The sequence below is a fragment of the Dendrobates tinctorius genome, unplaced genomic scaffold (assembly GCF_039654945.1).
Source record: "Dendrobates tinctorius isolate UK_male_01 unplaced genomic scaffold, ASM3965494v1 ptg000060l, whole genome shotgun sequence".
NCBI classification, from domain to species: Eukaryota; Metazoa; Chordata; class Amphibia; order Anura; family Dendrobatidae; genus Dendrobates; species Dendrobates tinctorius.
This window is the reverse complement of record NW_027361728.1, coordinates 47,183,380-47,204,589: the sequence shown is the minus strand read 5'-3', so window position 1 is coordinate 47,204,589 and position 21,210 is coordinate 47,183,380.

Sequence of the window (21,210 nt, the reverse complement as noted above, 5' to 3'; positions counted from 1 at the left end):
ACCCCAAGACAGCGGGCCTGTTGCTGGGGAGTAATAGTGGAACCACACACAGAAATGGCAATGTCGAGTATAGGTACATTAGTAGAGGGAGGAAACACCAGGAGTTCAGTCTTTGACAGGTTCAGTTTCAGATATAGTGAGGACATGATATTAGACACAGCGTTTAGACAATCGCCGGTGTTTTCTAGAAAGGCTGGCGTGATGTCAGGAGAAGAAGCGTATAATTGGGTGTCATCAGCATAGAGATGGTACTGGAAATCAAATCTACTGATTGTTTGACCAATAGGGGCAGTGTACAAGGAGAAGATGGGATGGCGTTAGGATGGCGTCATCTGCGCTTACCAGCCGTGTGCATTCCTCAAAACACTGAAGGACTTTACAAAGGTCTTTCAGCTTCGACCACTGCACACCTGTCAACTCCATGTCTGCTCTCAAAGTGCCTGGCCGTGTATCCTCCCACAAATGCATTATGGCCTGCCTCTGCTCGCACAGCCGCTCCACCATGTGCAGGGTGGAGTTCCACCTTGTTGCAATGTCGATAATGAGGCGGTGGTTGGGAAGGTGGAGCAATCGCTGCAGCTTCTGCATACGAACAGAGTGTACAGGCGACCGGCGGATGTGCGCGCACAGTCTTCGCACCTTCTGGAGCAGGGCTGTTAACTCCGGATAATTTTTGAGGAAGCACTGCACCACCAGGTTCAAGGTGTGAGCCAAGCAAGGTATGTGGCTGAGTTTTGAAAGGGCTATGGCTGCCACAAAATTACGGCCGTTATCACTAACTACCTTGCCTGCCTCAAGATGTACACTGCCCAGCCATGACTGTTTGTCGCTTCAAGTACTCGGCCAGCACCTCGGCGGTGTGTCTGTCGCCCAAACACATCATCTGCAACACAGCCTGCTGACTTTTTCCACTAGCTGCTCGATAGGGGGACACATCGTGTGCAACAGTGGCAGCTGCAGATGGAGTGCTCGTACGACTGCGCTCTGTGGACGAGCTTTCGCTTCTGGAGGAGGAGGAGGAGGGTCGAACGCCTACAGCCAACTGTTTCCTATACCATGGGCTAGGCAGCACTGTCCCACCACCGCTGTCCCCTGTGGACCCTGCATCCACCACATTAACCCAGTGCGCAGTGATGGACACGTAACGGCCCTGGCCATGCCGACTGGACCATGCATCAGTTGTGAGGTGCACCTTTCCGCTCACTGACTGCTTGAGTGCATGGACAATGCGGTCTTTCACATGATGGTGGAGGGCTGGGATGGCTTTGCGAGAGAAGAAGTGGCGACTGGGTAGGTCATAGCGTGGTACTGCATAGGCCATGAGTTCGCGGAAAGCTGTGCTTTCCACCAACCGAAAGGGCATCATCTCAAACGAGATTAGTTTGGCAATGTGGGCGTTCAAACCCAGTGTACGCGGATGAGAGACTGAGTACTTTCTTGACCTACTCATAGTGTCTGGGAGGGTGAGCTGGACTTGAGAGCTGCATATGGTGGAAGTAGCGGTGGACAGGGCGGACTGAGAGAGGGTTGATGATGGTGATGGAGTTGGTGTTCTTTCTGATGGCCTAGAATCAGTCTTTCGTTGATATAACAGTGGGATTCCCTGACTGCTGTGGTCTTGCAACGACACCTCAACATTTGCTGCTGTGCTAACCGGTGGGCTTACAGTGGGGGAAACAATGTAGCGTTGCTGACTACCTTGCACATGTGGCACTTGAGGTTTGGTGTTGTGTCCACGCTTGCAAGTGCATGCTGGTTAAATGTCTAAGCATGCAACTGGTATTCAAATTTTTCAGATTTTTCCCTCGGCTAAAGGTCTTTGCGCACTTCTTACAGATAACCTTGGCCTGATCATGAGGATTTTGGTCAAAAAAGTGCCACACTGCACTCTTCCTACTTTGGCAGACATTTTGCGGCCTTGCACGCTGTGATCTTTTGACCCTCTGGACAAGCTGTCCAGCAACTCTTTTGATGTTTGGAACCTGTCTTTGGAGTGCTCCGGGCCTGCCAGATAACAGCTGTTGCGATGTCGATGTCTGCTGTGGATGCTCCTCATCTGAGCTATTGGAAGCAGCACCCTCTTCCCCCAATGGATGCCAATCTGGGTCAACAACTGGGTCATCCATCACCTCCTCTTCTATGTCATGTGCACCTTCCTCTGTGTGACCGTGTATGGTGGTATAGTGTGCGGGAAGGGGCACCTGAGTCTCATCAGGGTCAGAATCTGGGTCTGTACACTGCGAGGACAATGTAGTGCTCTGAGTGAATGTACCAGCAGAATCATCCATCAGCGGCATCAGTGCACTCCATGTCAGATTCATCTTGGCCTGGGTAATTCACCATTTCACTTGATAATCCAGGCATGGTATGTGAAAACAGCTCCATGGAGTAATCAGTAGTATGGCCTGCGTCATCCTTCAATCTTGGTTGGGGTGAAGGACACAAGGAAAGGTGTGGTTCATGAACATGAGCCTCCAATGACGACTCAGTGCTTTTACTTTTTACAACTGAAGAAGAGGAGGCGATAGAGCTGGAGGCTGAGTCAGCAATGTAAGACAAAACTTTTTCCTGATGCTCTGGCTTTAAAAGCGGTTTGCCAACTCCTAGAAAACTAAGCGTTCGAGGCCTTATGTAGCCAGATGATGACACAGGGTCAGCACCTCCTGCATTCGGTCCTATTTTGCTCTTGCCACTACCATCAGATCCACCACAAACACCATCATTACCAGCTGCCAACCCCCACCCAATTCCACGGCCTCTTCCACCAGCCTTCCTCATTTTTGGTAGAAATGTAGACAAAATCCAACAAACTATATAGTAATGTAAAACAAGGTACAAGGTGTCTATAGGACAGGGGAGATTTTGAATTTCTGCAGACACTTGTGGACACTGGACACTTTTGGATTGTGTGAGGCCCACTGATATCTGAGCGCTATGTGACAGGCTCGATGGCACAGCTGTGACCAAAGTGACTAGAGGATAAGGGAGATTTTGAATCTCTGCACACACTTTTGGACACTGGACACTTTTGGATTGTGTGAGGCCCACTGATATCTGAGCGCTATGTGACAGGCTCGATGGCACAGCTGTGACCAAAGTGACTAGAGGATAAGGGAGATTTTGAATCTCTGCACACACTTTTGGACACTGGACACTTTTGGATTGTGTGAGGCCCACTGATATCTGAGCGCTATGTGACAGGCTCGATGGTACAGCTGTGACCAAAGTGACTAGAGGATAAGGGAGATTTTGAATCTCTGCACACACTTTTGGACACTGGATGGACACTTTTGGATTGTGTGAGGCCCACTGATATCTGAGCGCTATGTGACAGGCTCGATGGCACAGCTGTGACCAAAGTGACTAGAGGATAAGGGAGATTTTGAATCTCTGCACACACTTTTGGACACTGGACACTTTTGGATTGTGTGAGGCCCACTGATATCTGAGCGCTATGTGACAGGCTCGATGGCACAGCTGTGACCAAAGTGACTAGAGGATAAGGGAGATTTTGAATCTCTGCACACACTTTTGGACACTGGATGGACACTTTTGGATTGTGTGAGGCCCACTGATATCTGAGCGCTATGTGACAGGCTCGATGGCACAGCTGTGACCAAAGTGACTAGAGGATAAGGGAGATTTTGAATCTCTGCACACACTTTTGGACACTGGACACTTTTGGATTGTGTGAGGCCCACTGATATCTGAGCGCTATGTGACAGGCTCGATGGCACAGCTGTGACCAAAGTGACTAGAGAATAAGGGAGATTTTGAATCTCTGCACACACTTTTGGACACTGGACACTTTTGGATTGTGTGAGGCCCACTGATATCTGAGCGCTATGTGACAGGCTCGATGGCACAGCTGTGACCAAAGTGACTAGAGAATAAGGGAGATTTTGAATCTCTGCACACACTTTTGGACACTAGACACTTTTGGATTGTGTGAGGCCCACTGATATCTGAGCGCTATATGACAGGCTCGATGGCACAGCTGTGACCAAATTGACTAGAGGATAAGGGAGATTTTGAATCTCTGCACACACTTTTGGACACTGGATGGACACTTTTGGATTGTGTGAGGCCCACTGATATCTGAGCGCTATGTGACAGGCTCGATGGCACAGCTGTGACCAAAGTGACTAGAGGATAAGGGAGATTATGAATCTCTGCACACACTTTTGGACACTGGACACTTTTGGATTGTGTGAGGCCCAATGAATATCTGAGCGCTATGTGACAGGCTCGATGGCACAGCTGTGACAGAAGCGACTAGAGGATAAGGTAGATTGGATTGCTTTTAAAAAAGCAGTTTGCGGAGCAGTGGGTAAACAGCAATGCAGGAATGTCAGGAAGCCTTAGAAGGCAGCCCAACAACCAACACCACTGATACACCACTATATAGCCTCCCCTTGCACTGCACACACAGTGACTGGTGTGTTGTGCAGGCCAAATCGCTAGCAGCAGAAGCAGTTTTTTTGTCTTCTTCCCTGCCTAACGCTCTCCCTACAGAATCAGCAGCAACCTCTCCCTATACTAAGATCGGCAGAAGTAAGATGGCGGTCGGCGTGCACGCCCTTTTATACCCCCTGTGACGCCCACCAAAGCAAGCCAATCACTTGCATGCCCTTCTGAAAGATGGTGGTGACCCGTGCCTATGTCATCACGTTGCCCACAGTGTCCGTGGATCCTGATTGGCTGAAAAAGAGCGCAAAACAAACTTTTGAAATGCGACTTTGGCGCGTAAGTCGCCGACCTCATCCTAGGGTCGGGTTTCGTTTCATGAAACCCGACTTTGCCAAAAGTCGGCGACTTTTGAATTTTTTCGACCCGTTTCGCTCAACTCTACTCCTTACGTTATCTCAACCTAACAGAGAACTAATCTTAACTCTCAGTTGCTCTTTAAAGAGCTTTTTGGAGTCAGAAACTCTCCTTATACGCTGCTTTCACTGTCCTTTTCCTCATACTGCACTCTCACTATGCTGTTTTCGCTTGTAATATGCGCAAGATGGTGCCAGCAGAGCTTAAAAATCCCCTATGATGCTGCAAGGCCAGTCAATCACAGGAGTGCTGCACCAAAGATGGCTATGGCATTACTGTAATTGGCAAGCAAGCCCAGCATGTACATTAGCTGCAAATAAAGTGCCAAACATGCTGAGCGGGTCACTCGAATATACCAAGGCGAATAGCTAATTACTTGCAGAGTAACAAATAGCCTGAAAAGCATACTATTCATGCGAGTAATGAATAGTGCTGAATGTAATCGCTCATTACTAGTGCTGTTACTAGGTGGGGAAGCCACAGTGGGAGAAAAAGTGGCAGCTGGGGATCGAGTATAGAGGAATGGATGCCTCCATGAGTCAGCTGAAATCCTCTGTGTAAACAAGCCTAAGTGGCAACATTTCTGAAGCAAGCAGCCTGGAATTGTGTCCATTTAGCATTTGGGCCTGTTGATGAATACAAACTTTCTCTTTTGTTCAAAGTCCTGGAACGCTGTGCTGAGACAAGGATTTGGAAGTACCTATTGATGGTATTTGGGAAGAACCTAGAACAGGGGAAGAGACAGTGGTTGGGTGCTTAGATGACATGTGCCCGATCATGCTGCTGGTGGTTAAGTTCTTAGTGGTCAGCCCCATGCTGATCTTGGCATGGGAAAGGTAACTGATCATTTCTTGTCTCAGAACTCTCTTTAATAAGGTCCCTGACTGGTGAACATTTACCACTTTGATGGAGAAATTCAAGAGTGTTGATGCTCTGTGGAACAGTGGTCTGCCTTCTCTCTCTGGTCACTGCATCCCTGCCCAGTTCAGTACTGCCAATGCCTCCCCTCAGCCCTGCTGGCCTTGCTCTTCTTGCGAGCTTTCCAGGTTGGGTCCGGGACTTTGTCTTCCACCACCTAGTCTTCTACCACTCCTTGGTTCTCCTGACTTGATTACTTAACAGCAACCTGACTTTTCATCAACAATGTCTCATCATCTTCCTCTGCTGACAAAATATACTGTATTGTTCCACACCTTCATCTTCTTGTGGCTGCTGTAAGTTTTGTGCATTACTAAACAGCATCTCCTCCTGCCCTGCTTGGTTGATCCAGACTGTTGGCTTGTGAGGCTGGACCATGTGGAAAACTGGATGGTGCTGTCAAGCATGCTGTAAGCATTATCTGTTATCCATCTGACTACCTGTTTGCAATGCTCTGGCTTCAGAAGTGGTTCACTGTGCCATGGGACAGGAAACTATATGTTGTGGATGAGCTTGTTTCTTGTGCTCCAGTAATAGACGTAATTGCAACTGTCCCACGTCCTCTGCGTGTGCGTGCACTGTCATCAGCACTTCCACATCCATTACCACACGCCTTACACATTTTCTAATTTCTAGACCTCTGGAAACCAAGTTTCCCTTATTAATTAAAACTAAACTTTTTTAATTAAGAGAAAAGTCCAAAATAAGTCAGCTTACTCATTGAGGAATCCAAAGCTAGGGAAACCAGTAGTGCAGCAGGAATATGAATCAAATGCAAAAAATATATATACATTATATATGAAAAATAAATAGCATCAAAATGAGTGTCATGAGGGCTATTAAACTTCTTGAATGTGGTTTTGAGCACCTTGGGAGATGAAGTTTATGGAATGGTGTCATTTTTGGGTGTTTTCTGTCATATACACACGTAGTCAAAATTGTTGGTACCCTTCGTTTAATGACAGAAAACCCCACAATCGTAACAGAAATAACTTGAATCTGACAAAATTAAAAATTAATAAAAAATCTATGAAAATGAGCAAATGAAAGTCAGACATTGCTTTTCAACCATGCTTTCACCATTTTTTTTAAAATAAAACTCATGAAATAGACCTGGATAGAAATGATGCTACCCTTAGCTTAATATTTTGTTGCACAACCTTTTGAGGCAATCACTGCAATCAAACAATTCCTGTAACTGTCAATGACTCTTCTGCACATCTCTTGGCTGGTCATTAAGGTCAAAATTGTCTTGGTCATTAAGGGGTTAAGTTGGCATTATATACTGTTTCCTGACAAGGACACAAGATGTGTACAAACCAATCCTGGTAAATTGGATACAAAAAAAATACATATTTTTGTTTTAGATAAAAATATAAGAAGGAAGAAAATAATAATAAATGAGGGAAAACAATATTCATAATGATAAATAAGATCATATTTAATGTTCATCCCTAATGGCATACTAATTTGTAGTAGGTAGATCCACCAAGACTCCAGGTTGAGGAGTTTTGTCCAGTGGTCCCCTCTCTTTTGTGGCTTGCTCACATGTTCTATACCCATGACTTGACAGGCTTTAGTATTCCCATTATGAGCTATAGAAAAATGTTTTGACACAGCTGATAATTGATGACCTCCTCCTGATATGGAAGGGAACTAGGGAGATGGCTATTAATTTTTTTCATCACTTAAATGACAATAATTTGAACCTAAAATTTATATTTTGAATATAGGAAAGATGTATATCTTTGTACCGTGTTAGCCAGTAGAGAGAAAAATATTCAGGATTGAGAGTCCTCAGTAGTTGATACCTTTTAATGGCTAACTGAAAAGATGATAACACATTTGCAAGCTTTCGAGCTTGTATTGTGCATAAATATGTGACTTCAGATTTTGTATTAGTGTAGCCTGATGAAGAGACCTGAGTAGTCTCGAAAGCTTGCAATGTGTTACCATCTTTTCAGTTAGCCATTAAAAGGTATCAACTACTGAGGACTCTCAATCCTGAATATTTTTCTATTTTGAATATTACACTTATTAATTCTCCCTCAAGCATTCATGTATTCCCATTCAGAAAAATACAGCCACCAATTCTACTCTTTTAGCCACTTCCTGTCATCCTAAACAAACAATAAAAAATACCACTTGGTGAACTTATTCGTACTAGGAGAAACACCAGATCAGATAAACAAGAAGCCATTGGAGTCAATCATAGACTATATGGATGCAAGTACTCTGATTAGATGTTGATGAAGGCTGTTAATACTATGCACCATATGGATAGAAAAGATATGTTAAGAGAAAAATATAAAAATCATATACATGACAGCAATCACATCACGCTTGTTTTCCCAGTTCAGCCCCCAATTTTTTTACATTAAGGCTGGGTTCACACATAGCGGAACTCTCGCGGAAATTACCGCTAGAGTTCCGGAATTCCATTCCGCGGGAAAATCGCAATTTAAATTCCCGCGATTTTCCCGCGGAAAAACTAGCATTTTGCAAGCGTAATTAGCTTGCAAAATGCTAGCATTTTCCAAGCGATCTGTAGCATCGCTTGGAGAACTGATTGACAGGTTGGTCACACTCGTCAAACATAGTGTTTGACAAGTGTGACCAACTTTTTACTACATAGGCCGCCTATGCAGCATCAGTAGTAAAAGATAAAATGTAAAAAATAATAAAAGAAATAAAAAATGGTGTTATTCTTACCTTCCGACGTCCCGCGCAGCCGTTCCCAGTAATGCGAAAATGCCTGTGATGACGTAAGTTCTCGCGGGATCGCGACGTCTCGCGGTAAATCGCGATGAAATTGCGCGAATGACTACGAGACTTCGCGATCCCGTGAGAATGGACGCCATCGCGGTCATTTTCGCAAAGGCTTACTGGGAACGGGAGTGTGGAGAGAGGCGGGAAGGCTGCGCGGGACGTCGGAAGGTGAGAATAACAATATTTTTTATTTTAAATTCTATTTTTTACAGGGATGTGGTACCCAAAGCCCGGAGGACAGTCTCCTCTCCTCCGGACCGTGGGTACCAGCCGCAATTGTTCTGCTTACTTTTCGCATGGTGTGCACAGCCACATGCGGAAAGTAAGCAGAACAATGCATTCCTATGGATGCGGAATCGCCGCGATTCAGCAAAATTAATGAGCATGCTGTGCTTTTTACCGCGAAGCGATTCCGCCGCGGTAAAAACCGCAGCATTAGCACAGCATTGTGGAATCCCATAGGAATACATGGGATGCTTATTTTTCGCATTTTCATGGCAAAATCGCGCTGTTAAAACCGCCGCGGAAATGCGAAAAAAACGCCACGTGTGAACTCAGCCTAAGAATATCATACAAAAATATATTCCCATGTTACAACAAAATTAGAACCTTTGAACAGTTCTAACTAATCTGATATGATTTACGGCTAAAAATGTCCCATCATTAGGAAGCATATTATCACTAAGTTTATATCTGAATCCAGATAACAAATGCCAAAACACTTGGCTTCACACTTAAGGTTTTTAAAATATGGGCATATTATCTATCTGTACATGCTGTAAACACATTGTAAATTCTACCCACTTCACATCATCAGTTACAAACATAACATACAAAGTTAATAATTTATTAAATTGTAACTCAACTTATAAAGTTTTTTTTAATTACCTGTTTGATTTGTAATGATCAATAAGTTGGCTGTACCAGTGGCCTTCTAAAAACAAGAATCAGATGTCACTTATCAGACACCACAAACAAACTAACTTTTAAATATTCAGCTGTGTTAAAACATTTTTCTATATATCATAATGGTGATATGACAGCATGTCAAGTCACGGGTATAGAACATGTGAATAAGCCACACAAGAGAGGTGACAACCGCTGAAAACTCCTTAACCGGGAGTCTTGGGAAATCTACTTACTACAAACTAGGATGTCATTAGGGATGAACATTAAATATGATCTTATTTATCATTATGAATAACTTGCTCCTACATTTATTTTTTATATATATTTTTTTTTTCTTTCATTGCAGTTTACCTTATATCTGCCATGTGTGTTCCTCTCTATTGCATTAACTATCTAAGCTTTTAATAATTTGTGTCTATTTTTACTTTGCATCCAATTCACTAGGACTGGCTTGGACACATCATGTGTCCTTATCTTGAAAACAGTGGAAATAGTATATAATGCCCACTTATTGGTCACTACACTATACAATGACTAAAGACCTCACCATCAGAAAAGTTTCTGCAAATCATTTTTCCCTCTTGTAGAGGTTTTGACACTCATGCGGTTACTCTTTATTTTTAACATATATAAAAAATATATGAATATATAAAGCTGGACTTTTTCTGCATTCAAAATTTTCTCAATGACCCCCCAAAAAAGGTTCAATTGTAGCAAGCTCAGTGGTTTTAAAACTTTTAAACCCCTGTAGTTTTACACAAACCAGGTTAAGCTGTATGGATGACTGAATTTAGTAAAAAAAAAGTTAACTTTTTTGGAGATTTACAGTATGTACCACAGAGATGTAACACTAATGGCAATGGAATCAGTGTGCAAAGTGTGGCGGTGCCTGTCATTTTATAACCTCTGATGAGGTAATGCGGCCAGCCAATCACAGTAATGCCACTACCAAGAAGGTAACAGCATTACAGTGACTCGCATGCAATCCCACCATGTTTATTGACTGTATAACAGGTGCCAAACTTGCAGGGTGGGGATTCAAGCGTTATATCTGAGCACCATACAATGATACTAGAGTGATATTTGAGTCTCATAGAACAAGCTCACTCTTCCCTAATAATCTTTATATTTTTTTAATGAGACTGTTTAACTCCTTCACCCCCTTCATAGGTAAAAACTCTGGAACGCTTCAGCAGATCCCACTAATTCTACGACTGTTTGTACTTGACATATTGTACTTTAAAATTTGTTCAGTATGACTTGCATTTGTTTGTCAAAATATTGACAATTTGTTCAAAGGTTTGAAAATTTCGCAATTTTCAAACTTTAAATTCTTATGTCCTTAAACCAGAGAGTTATGTCACACAAAAAAGTTAATTACTGACATTTACCAGATGTCTACTTTACATCTGCATCATTTTTTAAATATAACTGTTTTGTTAGGAAGTTGTAAGGCTTAAAAGTGATCAGCAATTTCTAATTTTTCTTACAAAAATCACAAAACCATTTTTTTACTTACCACATCACATTTGACGTGACTTTGGGGGCCCAAATGACAGAAAAAAAGTGACACCATTCTAAAAACTATACCCTTCAAAGTCCTCAAAACTAGTGATGAGCAAATTTGTTCAAAAAACGATCACCAAACTTAAATTTGGAGCGAATATGGCACTTTCGCATTTGTGATCGTAAACACGAGCAAAATTTTATAAAATTGGAAAAAAATCGGTAACATTTGGCAAAAAGTGCAGAAAAATATTTGCATTGCCACTTAAGTATTTTCAGCACTTTGGCTACGAGGCACGGCATGCCTGTAAACAGTATTTTTTTTCTAACTTTATGTGTGCACATTGCATCTAGCCAATCAGGGCACAGGAAACATCCACAATGTCCTGACACAACAGCTTATGTCATTGGCTGCTGAAATCACATGTCCCTCTCCATATAAAAAGCGGATATTTGATCTAGCGCCATTTTGACACTGTAGCAGCACAGAGAGGCTGCTACTGATCCTGGCAGTTTAGCAGCTAGATTTTGGGTAGTTAGCTAGGCAGTTGTTTCTTAGTCAGTTTGTCAGATAGTTTAGCTAGGTAGTGTCCTGTGTGGCTGTGAAATTGACCCTCCAGCATTTTTTTGCCATTACTGAGGTCCACAGACAAAGACATCGGGTCACATTTTATACAAGTGTGTTGTGCACTGCTTATATTGTGCTCCATGCACGAGTATACTGTTCTAAATCTTATTTTATCACTAGCTAAGTGTGAAACACCATGTCATATACAGTTGTGGCCAAAAGTATTGATACCTCTGCAATTCTGTCAGATAATACTCAGTTTCTTCCTGAAAATGATTGCAAACACAAATTCTTTGGTATTATTATCTTCATTTAATTTGTCTTAAATGAAAAAAACAAAAAGAATTGTCCTAAAGCCAAATTGGATATAATTCCACACCAAACATAAAAAAGAGGGTGGACAAAAGTATTGGCACTGTTCGAAAAATCATGTGATGCTTCTCTAATTTGTGTAATTAACAGCACCTGTAACTTACCTGTGGCACCTAACAGGTGTTGGCAATAACTAAATCACACTTGCAGCCAGTTGACATGGATTAAAGCTTACTCAACCTCTGTCCTGTGTCCTTGTGTGTACCACATTGAGCATGGAGAAAAGAAAGAAGACCAAAGAACTGTCTGAGGACTTGAGAAACCAAATTGTGAGGAAGCATGAGCAATCTCAAGGCTACACGTCCATCTCCAAAGACCTGAATGTTCCTGTGTCTACCGTGTGCAGTGTCATCAAGAAGTTTAAAGCCCATGGCACTGTGGCTAACCTCCCTAGATGTGGACGGAAAAGAAAAATTGACAAGAGATTTCAACGCAAGATTGTGTGGATGTTGGATAAAGAACCTCGACTAACATCCAAACAAGTTCAAGCTGCCCTGCAGTCCAAGGGTACAACAGTGTCAACCTGTACCATCCATCGGCGTCTGAATGAAAAGGACTGCATGGTAGGAGACCCAGGAAGACCCCACTTTTTACCCCGAGACATAAAAAAGCCAGGCTGGAGTTTGCCAAAACTTACCTGAAAAAGCCTAAAACATTTTGGAAGAATGTTCTCTGGTCAGATGAGACAAAAGTAGAGCTTTTTGGGCAAAGGCATCAACATAGAGTTTACAGGAGAAAAAAAGAGGCATTCAAAGAAAAGAACACGGTCCCTACAGTCAAACATGGCAGAGGTTCCCTGATGTTTTGGGGTTGCTTTGCTGCCTCTGGCACTGGACTGCTTGACCGTGTGCATGGCATAATGAAGTCTGAAGACTACCAACAAATTTTGCAGCATAATGTAGGGCCCAGTGTGAGAAAGCTGGGTCTCCCTCAGAGGTCATGGGTCTTCCAGCAGGACAATGACCCAAAATACACTTCAAAAAGCTCTAGAAAATGGTTTGAGAGAAAGCACTGGAGACTTCTAAGGTGGCCAGCAATGAGTCCAGACCTGAATCCCATAGAACACCTGTGGAGAGATCTAAAAATGGCAGTTTGGAGAAGGCACTCTTCAAATATCAGGGACCTGGAGCAGTTTGCCAAAGAAGAATGGTCTAAAATTCCAGCAGAGCATTGCAAGAAACTCATTGATGGTTACCGGAAGCGGTTGGTCGCAATTATTTTGGCTAAAGGTTGTGCAACCAAGTATTAGGCTGAGGGTGCCAATACTTTTGTCTGGCCCATTTTTGGAGTTTTGTGTGAAATGATCAATGTTTTGCTTCATTCTCTTTTGTGTTTTATCATTTAAGACAAATTAAATGAAGATAATAATACCAAAGAATTTGTGTTTGCAATCATTTTCAGGAAGAAACTGAGTATTATCTGACAGAATTGCAGGGGTGTCAATACTTTTGACCACAACTGTACCTTGTCATTTAGTGGTGCGGTGACATTGTTTTGTTACATGCTGTTATGCATGAAAAAATATATTTTTGGGGTAGTTGCTACCGTGATTCAATACCATATCTAACTTTATTATTTAGTGGTGGTGAAATTCCACAGTTTGCATAGTTCATGCACATTAAAAAATATTTTTTTTCTGTTGGTAAATGTGATACAGTCTGCCGTATCCCACGTTGTAATTTTGTGGCGATGATATGAAGCTGTCAGCAGACCTCATGCACATAAAAAATATATATATATACTGAATATATAACAAAGAAACGCCCAATCAATATCATTATGGTTTATGCATATCTATGCAAAAAATACCTATATATCAGATAAATAGCAGCTCGATCAAAATATTAGATATAAAGAAGCCAATGAGTCATGCTATATCAATAAAACTGTTTACATTTTATTAGAAAAAATGTTAAGATCAGGAAACAAAATATACACATACAAATACATATAATAAGTTGAGTTAAGAAGTAACACTAAGTAAAACCAGTGACACAAGAACCAAAGTAAGTAGCGTAGGGGACTGCTATCTACATAACTAGCCCATACATCAAATGACTGCACAGTAATCAAAATATTGTAACCATCTCTCACATAATTCAAGTGACTATACCCATAGTAAATATATCATTCAAGTGTATCAGATGAAAAAGGCAGAGACGAGCAAAAGGCATAGGAAACAGAAAAAAAATGTATTTTTTCTCAAAAAAAGGCAAAGCCTTGGGGCTCATTTAGACCATGAGGTGCTGTTTAGTGATGAACGAGTATACTTGTTACTAAGGTGATCTCCGAGTATTTTTGCATGCTCAGAGTTTGGGTCGACACAGCTGCATGATTTGCGGCTGCTAGACAGGCTCAATACATGTGAGGATTGCCTGTTTGTTAGAAATTGCACACATATTCAGGCAGTCCAGCAGCCACAAATCAAGCAGCCTTGTTGGCAAATACTAAATCTCCGAGCACGCCAAAATACTCGGAGATCACCCGAACGTGCCCAGAAAAATCCGAGCAACGAGTATACTCGCTCATCACTAGTGCGGTTTCCTAATATGGCTCCTTTTCGTCTCTGCCAATTTAATCTGATGCTTTAATGGTTTTAGTTTCAGTGTCTCTCTATGTGTGATTTTTACGTTTTTCTCTCATATTTTGCTTCTTTTATAGTGACATAATATATATAAATTTGCTCTTATCATTTCATTCTTCTTGGATACTTAACTCCTATTCAGCACCTTTGAATGGGAAGGTGATCTGGATGATGCTCAGCTATCTGAGGCTTACGTGGACTGTACTGTGCTGCATTAAGAGGAGTAGGGCGATTCTATGGGCGAGGAATGTGAAAACACAGAGAATGATGATGATGGGTAGATGCCAGTTGGCATAAACACAGAGGCACACAGCTGAGTAGGTCATCTGAGGAGGGAGGCGAGGAGCATACGCTGAGCCGTACATCGCAGACATGTATTGATGAAGCCACAAAGAGCAATGCATCCTCAGACACAACTGTGGCTGTGACAAGCAGGGTATGCAGGTCGGGCGCTCGCAGGGGTGGCACGGGTTGAGACAGTTCACTTAATCTGCCAACTTTGCAAAAATAACTGATTAGAGGGGAAAAAGTGCAGTAATTTGACACCTATATGTATGAACCTTCACATTCACAATCAACATGCGTTACTCTGGGAATCACTTTAACAATAATCTTTATAATAATCTTTATTTTTTTATACAGTGCTAACATATTCCACAGCACTTTACAGTTTGCACACATTATCATCACTGTCCCCAATGGGGCTCAGAATCTAAATTCCCTATCAATATGTCTTTGGAATGTAGGAGGAAACGAGGGTACCCAAAGGAAAAAATCCAACATATAAATCCAGCTCACCAGACATAGCATTCCAACATCGCAGCACGGGACCGCTGTGTCCAAGCGTCCAATCCAAAGTAATAAAGATAAATGTCCAGCTCCACGATATAGTGAAAGTGCAATTCTTTATTCACTTAATCCATACATCATGATTAAGAGTGCTTAGTCACTTGAAACGCGTAGAACGCAAGCCTTGTCACCTCATGCTGGCTTTTAACCTCACTTGTATGGATTAAGTGAATAAAGAATTGCACTTTCACTATATCGTGGAGCTGGACATTTATCTTTATTACCCAAAGGAAACCCACACAAACACGGGGAGAACATACAAACTCCTTGCAGATGTTGTCCTTGGTGGGATTTGAACCCAGGACCCCAGCGCTGCAAGGCTGCAGTGCTAACTACTGGACCACAATGCTGCCAGACCAGCGGACCTCAACATCAATCAGCTGTCCCATCAGTTGCATCTGTTACTTCTTCCTCCTCCTATGTTACCTCCTCTCTGATTGCAGAACCTCAGGTTTTTTACTCGCTCAAGTTATGCTAACTGAGAGCCAGCCATTAGCTGTAACAGAAGCAGACATGCATGCTGTTTTTGCCTGATCTCAAAGAACGAGCACACCACAACTTTCTCAATACACTTTAACATCTCTGACTGCATCTCCCTCATGGTCCAGCAGCTTGTCCAATTCACCATACTCCACCTTCTTCTAGCACTTCAGCCAGTCCATTGTACCGCATTTGTGGTCATAATAAAAATAGTTTCTGACTACACATGACAAAGCTAAGAGGTTGAACTCCACTATTTCCAATCTGTTGGCCACAAATGCTGCCTTTCTGCCTGGTAGATGCATACCGTTTCTGAAAGCTGATGGCCGTCGCAGTCCCCCAGTACCAGTTGCCCAGTTGCCATTACTTTTCACCACAGACACTTGGATGAGTAAGCATGGCCAAGAGTCTTACATCTCGCTGACTGGGCACTGGGTGACTCTGGTAGCTGTGCGGGCAGGTGCTCTACACAAGTCATGAAATCCCCAAGGCTTGCCGGACAAACCTCTATATTTCACACTTCCTCCACTGCTTCTGCTTCCTCCTCTACATCTTATAGGACCCTCACCTACTCCCTCATCCTCTGGTTCGATTACTGTGTATGGATTCAGGATATAAAGGCTGCGTTTCGTGAATACCAAGAGAAATGGAAACCGCCACATAAATGTATATTTATTTCTACATTGCATATGACAAAAACAAAGGTAAATCGGCATAGATCTGCAAAAGTATACTGCATACAGGAGAACCTTATAAGTATTAAGAAAATAACAGTTAAGAACGGAAAAGAAAGACAAGAGGCTGTAAAAGCCCAGTGTATGTCTACCCAACTGTCAAGTCTAATTACTATCAAGTCTATTGTGAAATATTTATATACTGTAGCCCGCTACCTTGAAAACATTACAAATGTATGTTGCACTATATTTATTGAAACAAATCACATTAGAATGAAGCTAGCAATAAATATATTTCCAAATGTAAATTGTGAAATTTTTCATGATTTCTGGCCTAATGACAATTTCCTGTTTTCTTTATATATAGTTTGTAGTTTTCCTCATTTGCTCATTATTTGTTCTGCACAACCCTTTTTAAACTGTGAGACTGTGAGATCTGCAAGTCAATAAGGCACACACATTAAGGTGCTCTGGGAACACGTTGCTTTGTTCTATACAATTATATGACTTCACATAGCAGAGGTTCTTTCATTTGGGCAGTAAGATCTGAAGGAATAGAATTGTGTGAATGTTTACTTTTTAAAAATATACATTTTCAGAAGTAATCCAGCACAGAAATATGTCTGCTATATTATTTACTCAAGCGGAATCCCAATAGCAACTGCTAATTCCTCATTGAATATAAAGACACAAAAAAAATAAAGCCCTGATTCATCAAAGCTTTTAAAATGTTGTGACTTTTGGCAATTTCCCACCAGTTTTAGCTAGCTCATACAAAATAATTGAGCTGAGTCAAGACGAGGCATGATGCAGAAAGTACCACAACTCATATACTTCATAACAAACTGTGGCATATGTGATGCCAGAAATTTTACTCCAGTCCTCAACTAGAGTTAGAATAGTGATAAGATGCACGATAGCGCACGCCACTTTTCTGATATTGCAGATGAGGTAACTTAAACCCTCTCTGCCATCTGACGTACTATACCGTCCATGTGACCTGGCACAATTTGTCCTTGGACGGTATAGTATAGTATACCCTCCTACCCATGTCCTCCGTTCTGCTGATGACCTGAGGTTAGCATCCACAATAATCAGAACCTCCCATTCCCGTCTCCAAGACTATACACGTGCTGCGCCAATTCTTTGGAATGCACTTCCCAGGTAAATACAATTAGTCCCCAATCCCCACAACTTTAAGCGTGCCCTGAAAACTCATTTTTTCAGACTGGCATACCGCCTCAACACATTAACCTAATATATCCCTGTGTGGCACAGCCAAAAGTTTTTACCATAACCAGGTTCCCCGCATCATGTTCCCACATGCTTTATACATCCTTTAGCCCTCTGTGTCTGTACTGTTACACACTTAACATTATAGCTGGTCCATACAATTAGGGCAACTGTTACCACCCACCTTTCGTGTCTCCCTTTTTTTTCGCATAGATTGTAAGCTTGCAAGCAGGGCCCTCATTCCTCTTGGTATCTGTTATGATCTATGTGATTATTGTTATGCTGTAATGTATATTGTCTGTACAAGTCCCCTCTGAAAAGTAAAGTGCTGCGGAATATGTCGGCGCTATAGAAATAAAATTTATTATTATTATTATCATCACGATCGGCCGCGCACACAAGGGACATGCGGCTGATCGCCACCAGGTGTCAGCTGATTCTCACAGCTGACACTCGGAACTTTAACCCCCGAAATGCTGCGATTGAACACGATCGCAGCATTCCGGGAGCAGGCTGAGGGCTGATAGTCCCTCTGCCTTTGGATCGGAGACCCTGCGGCATGATGCGGGATCCTGATAGCTGCAATGGTAACCCGATGTCGTCATGGCAACATCCTGGTCACCAGAGCTAAGAAACTTACTGTCATGCGCAGTGCATGATCAGGAAATCTCTTGGTGCCAGTGTACTAAGACAACTTCTATAGCATGCAGATTGTCCCATAGTGTGACAAAGTGTAAAAGTCAGAGAAAAGTAAAAAAAAAAGTTTAAATAATTGTAAAAATATTAAAAAAGTAAAATATTAATTATTAAAAAAATCAATATGTATTCTATCACTAAATAAACATTTGGCTGAAAAAAATCTAAAAAATAAAAGTGCACATATTTGGTATCGCCATGTCCGTAATGACCCGACCTTTAAAACAGTCCCACTAGTTAACCCCTTTAGTGAAGACCATAAAAAAGGCAAAAAATAATGCTTTATCATAATACTGCCGAACAAAATGTAGAATCACACACGATCAAAAAGACGGATATAAATAAACATGCAGAAAACGTCATCTAGTCCCGCAAAAAACTAGCCCCCATACAGGTCCATCACCGGAAAGATAAAAAATTTATAGCTCTCAGAATAAAGCGATGCAAATAATAATTTGTTATATAAAATAGTTTTTATTGTATAAAAGCGCTAAAACATAAAAAAAATATAAATGAGGTATCGCTGTAATCGTACTAACCCGAAGAAAAAATCTGCTTTATCAATTTTCCCACACACGAAATGGTATAAACGCCCCCCCAAAAAAGAAATTCATGAATTGCTGGTTTTTGTTCATTCTGCCTCCCAAAAATCGGAATAGAAAGCAATCAAAAATTGAAACGTGCCCGAAAATGGTACCAATAAAAATGTCAACTCATCTTGCAAAAAACAACACCTCATATGACTCTGTGGGTCAAAATATGGAAAAATTCTAACTCTCAAAATATGGTGATGTAAAAACTATTTTTTGGAATAAAAAGCATCTTTTAGCGTGTGACAGCAGCCAAACATAAAAAAACGCTATAACGCCTCTTTCACATGTCCCGATATTTCCAATACCGGAGATGTCAGTGTCCATACTTGTGGCCCACAATTTGCATGCATGTGCCGATCCAGTACTACAAGGACAGGTGCCAGGGAAGAAGCGTTACAGTAAGCGCTGTTCCCCGGTGCCGAGTGTTGAACACAGCTCTCATCATTCTTCCCTGTTCTGCCGGCGATAGGCGCCAGCAGGGGAGAATGATGAGAGCTACGATTAAGTAATAAAAGAGACAACAGGCAGTGGCTGATGGGACTACTGTATAACTCCCATCAGCTTACCCCTGCAGGCTGGTAAGGGGCCATGGATACTGAGCCTCCAGCCTAAAAATAGCAGCACGCAGCTGCCCAGAAAAGGCACATGTATTAGATGCACAAATTCTGGTGCTTTGATGGCTCTTCTCACTTGCACTGTAGCGGTGGCAAGTGGGGTTCATATTTGTAGGGTTGAGGTCACATTTGTATTGTCCGGTGACATCAAGCCCACTACCAGCTTACCAACCTGAGGATAACAGCCCCCAGCTGTGAGTTTTGTCTGGCTGGTTATCAAAAATAGGGGGGAGCCCATGCCATTTTTTTAATTACAGTATTTATTTACAGCGCAGGAGTGGCAGATAAATGCTCCCATCTGCCGCTCCTGCTGTCACTGTTTTTAGCAGCAGCAGAGGTAAGCTGATGGGAGTAATAGTCTCATCACCTGCTGCCTGCTGTCTCTTTTATTACTCTCATCATTCTCCTCTGCTTATGCCGATCGCTGGCAGAGCAGCAGAGAATGTTGAGAGCCTTTTTCAGCATCCAGTGCCTGGGAACAGCACTTACTGTAACGCTTCTTCCCTGGTGCCGATGCGTGTCACATGGATGACACCCATGTGTGTTATGCGTATGCACATGTGCTGGATGCTTTGTGGCCCACACTGACATGAAAAAACGGACATGAATTTTGCCCACGGACACATGTGCACAGACCCATTGAATAGGCAAATAGCGCTCTATTCCTCCCAAGTCTCTCTGCATGACTAAGTAGCACTGTACAGCCACATATAGAGTATTGCCACATTCAGTCGAAATTGTGGGACAAATTTTGCTGCCATTTTTACCCACTTCTTGTGTGAAAATGTAAAATCTTTGACTTAACTACATTTTTACCACCAAAATTTTGTTTATTTTGTCCTCACTGCCCAATGGTATAAAATTCTGTGACACACCCATGGTGTCAATATGATCACTGCACCCCTAGATGAATTCATTGAGAGGTGTGGTTCGTAAAATGGGGTCACTTATGGGGGGTTCTGCTGTTTTGGCCCCTCATGGGCTCTCCGAGTTGGTCATGGCTCCTGCAAACCATAAAAGTAAAATCAGGAGCACCTTCCCTTCCGAGCTTTGCCATGTGCCCAAACAGTGCTTTACCCCCACATACTCAGGATATATTGCACAACAACTTTGTGGGTCCATATTCTCCTGTTACCCTTGATAAAATAAAAAACAATTGGACCTGAAGTAATTTTTTTGTAAAAAAAGTTAAATGTTCATTTTTTTAAAACATTCCAAAAATTTCTGTGACGCACCTGAAGGGTTAATAAAAGTCTTGAATGTGGATTTTAGGGGTGCAGTTTTTAGTATGGTGTCACTTTTGGGTATTTTCTATCATATAGACCCCTCAAAGTGACTTCAAATGTGATGTGGTCCGTAAAAATAAAATGGTGTTGTAAAAATGAGAAATTGCTGGTCAACTTTTAACCCTTATAACTTCTTAACAAAACAAAATTTTGGTTCCAAAATTGTGCTGATGTAAAGGAAACATGTGGAAAATGCTACTGATCAAGTTCTTTATGTGACATACAGTATCTCTGTGATTTAAGGGCATGAAAATTAAAATTTAGAAAATTGCAAAATTTTCAGCATTGTCACCAAATTTCCATTTTTTTTTTCACAAATAAATGCAAATCATATC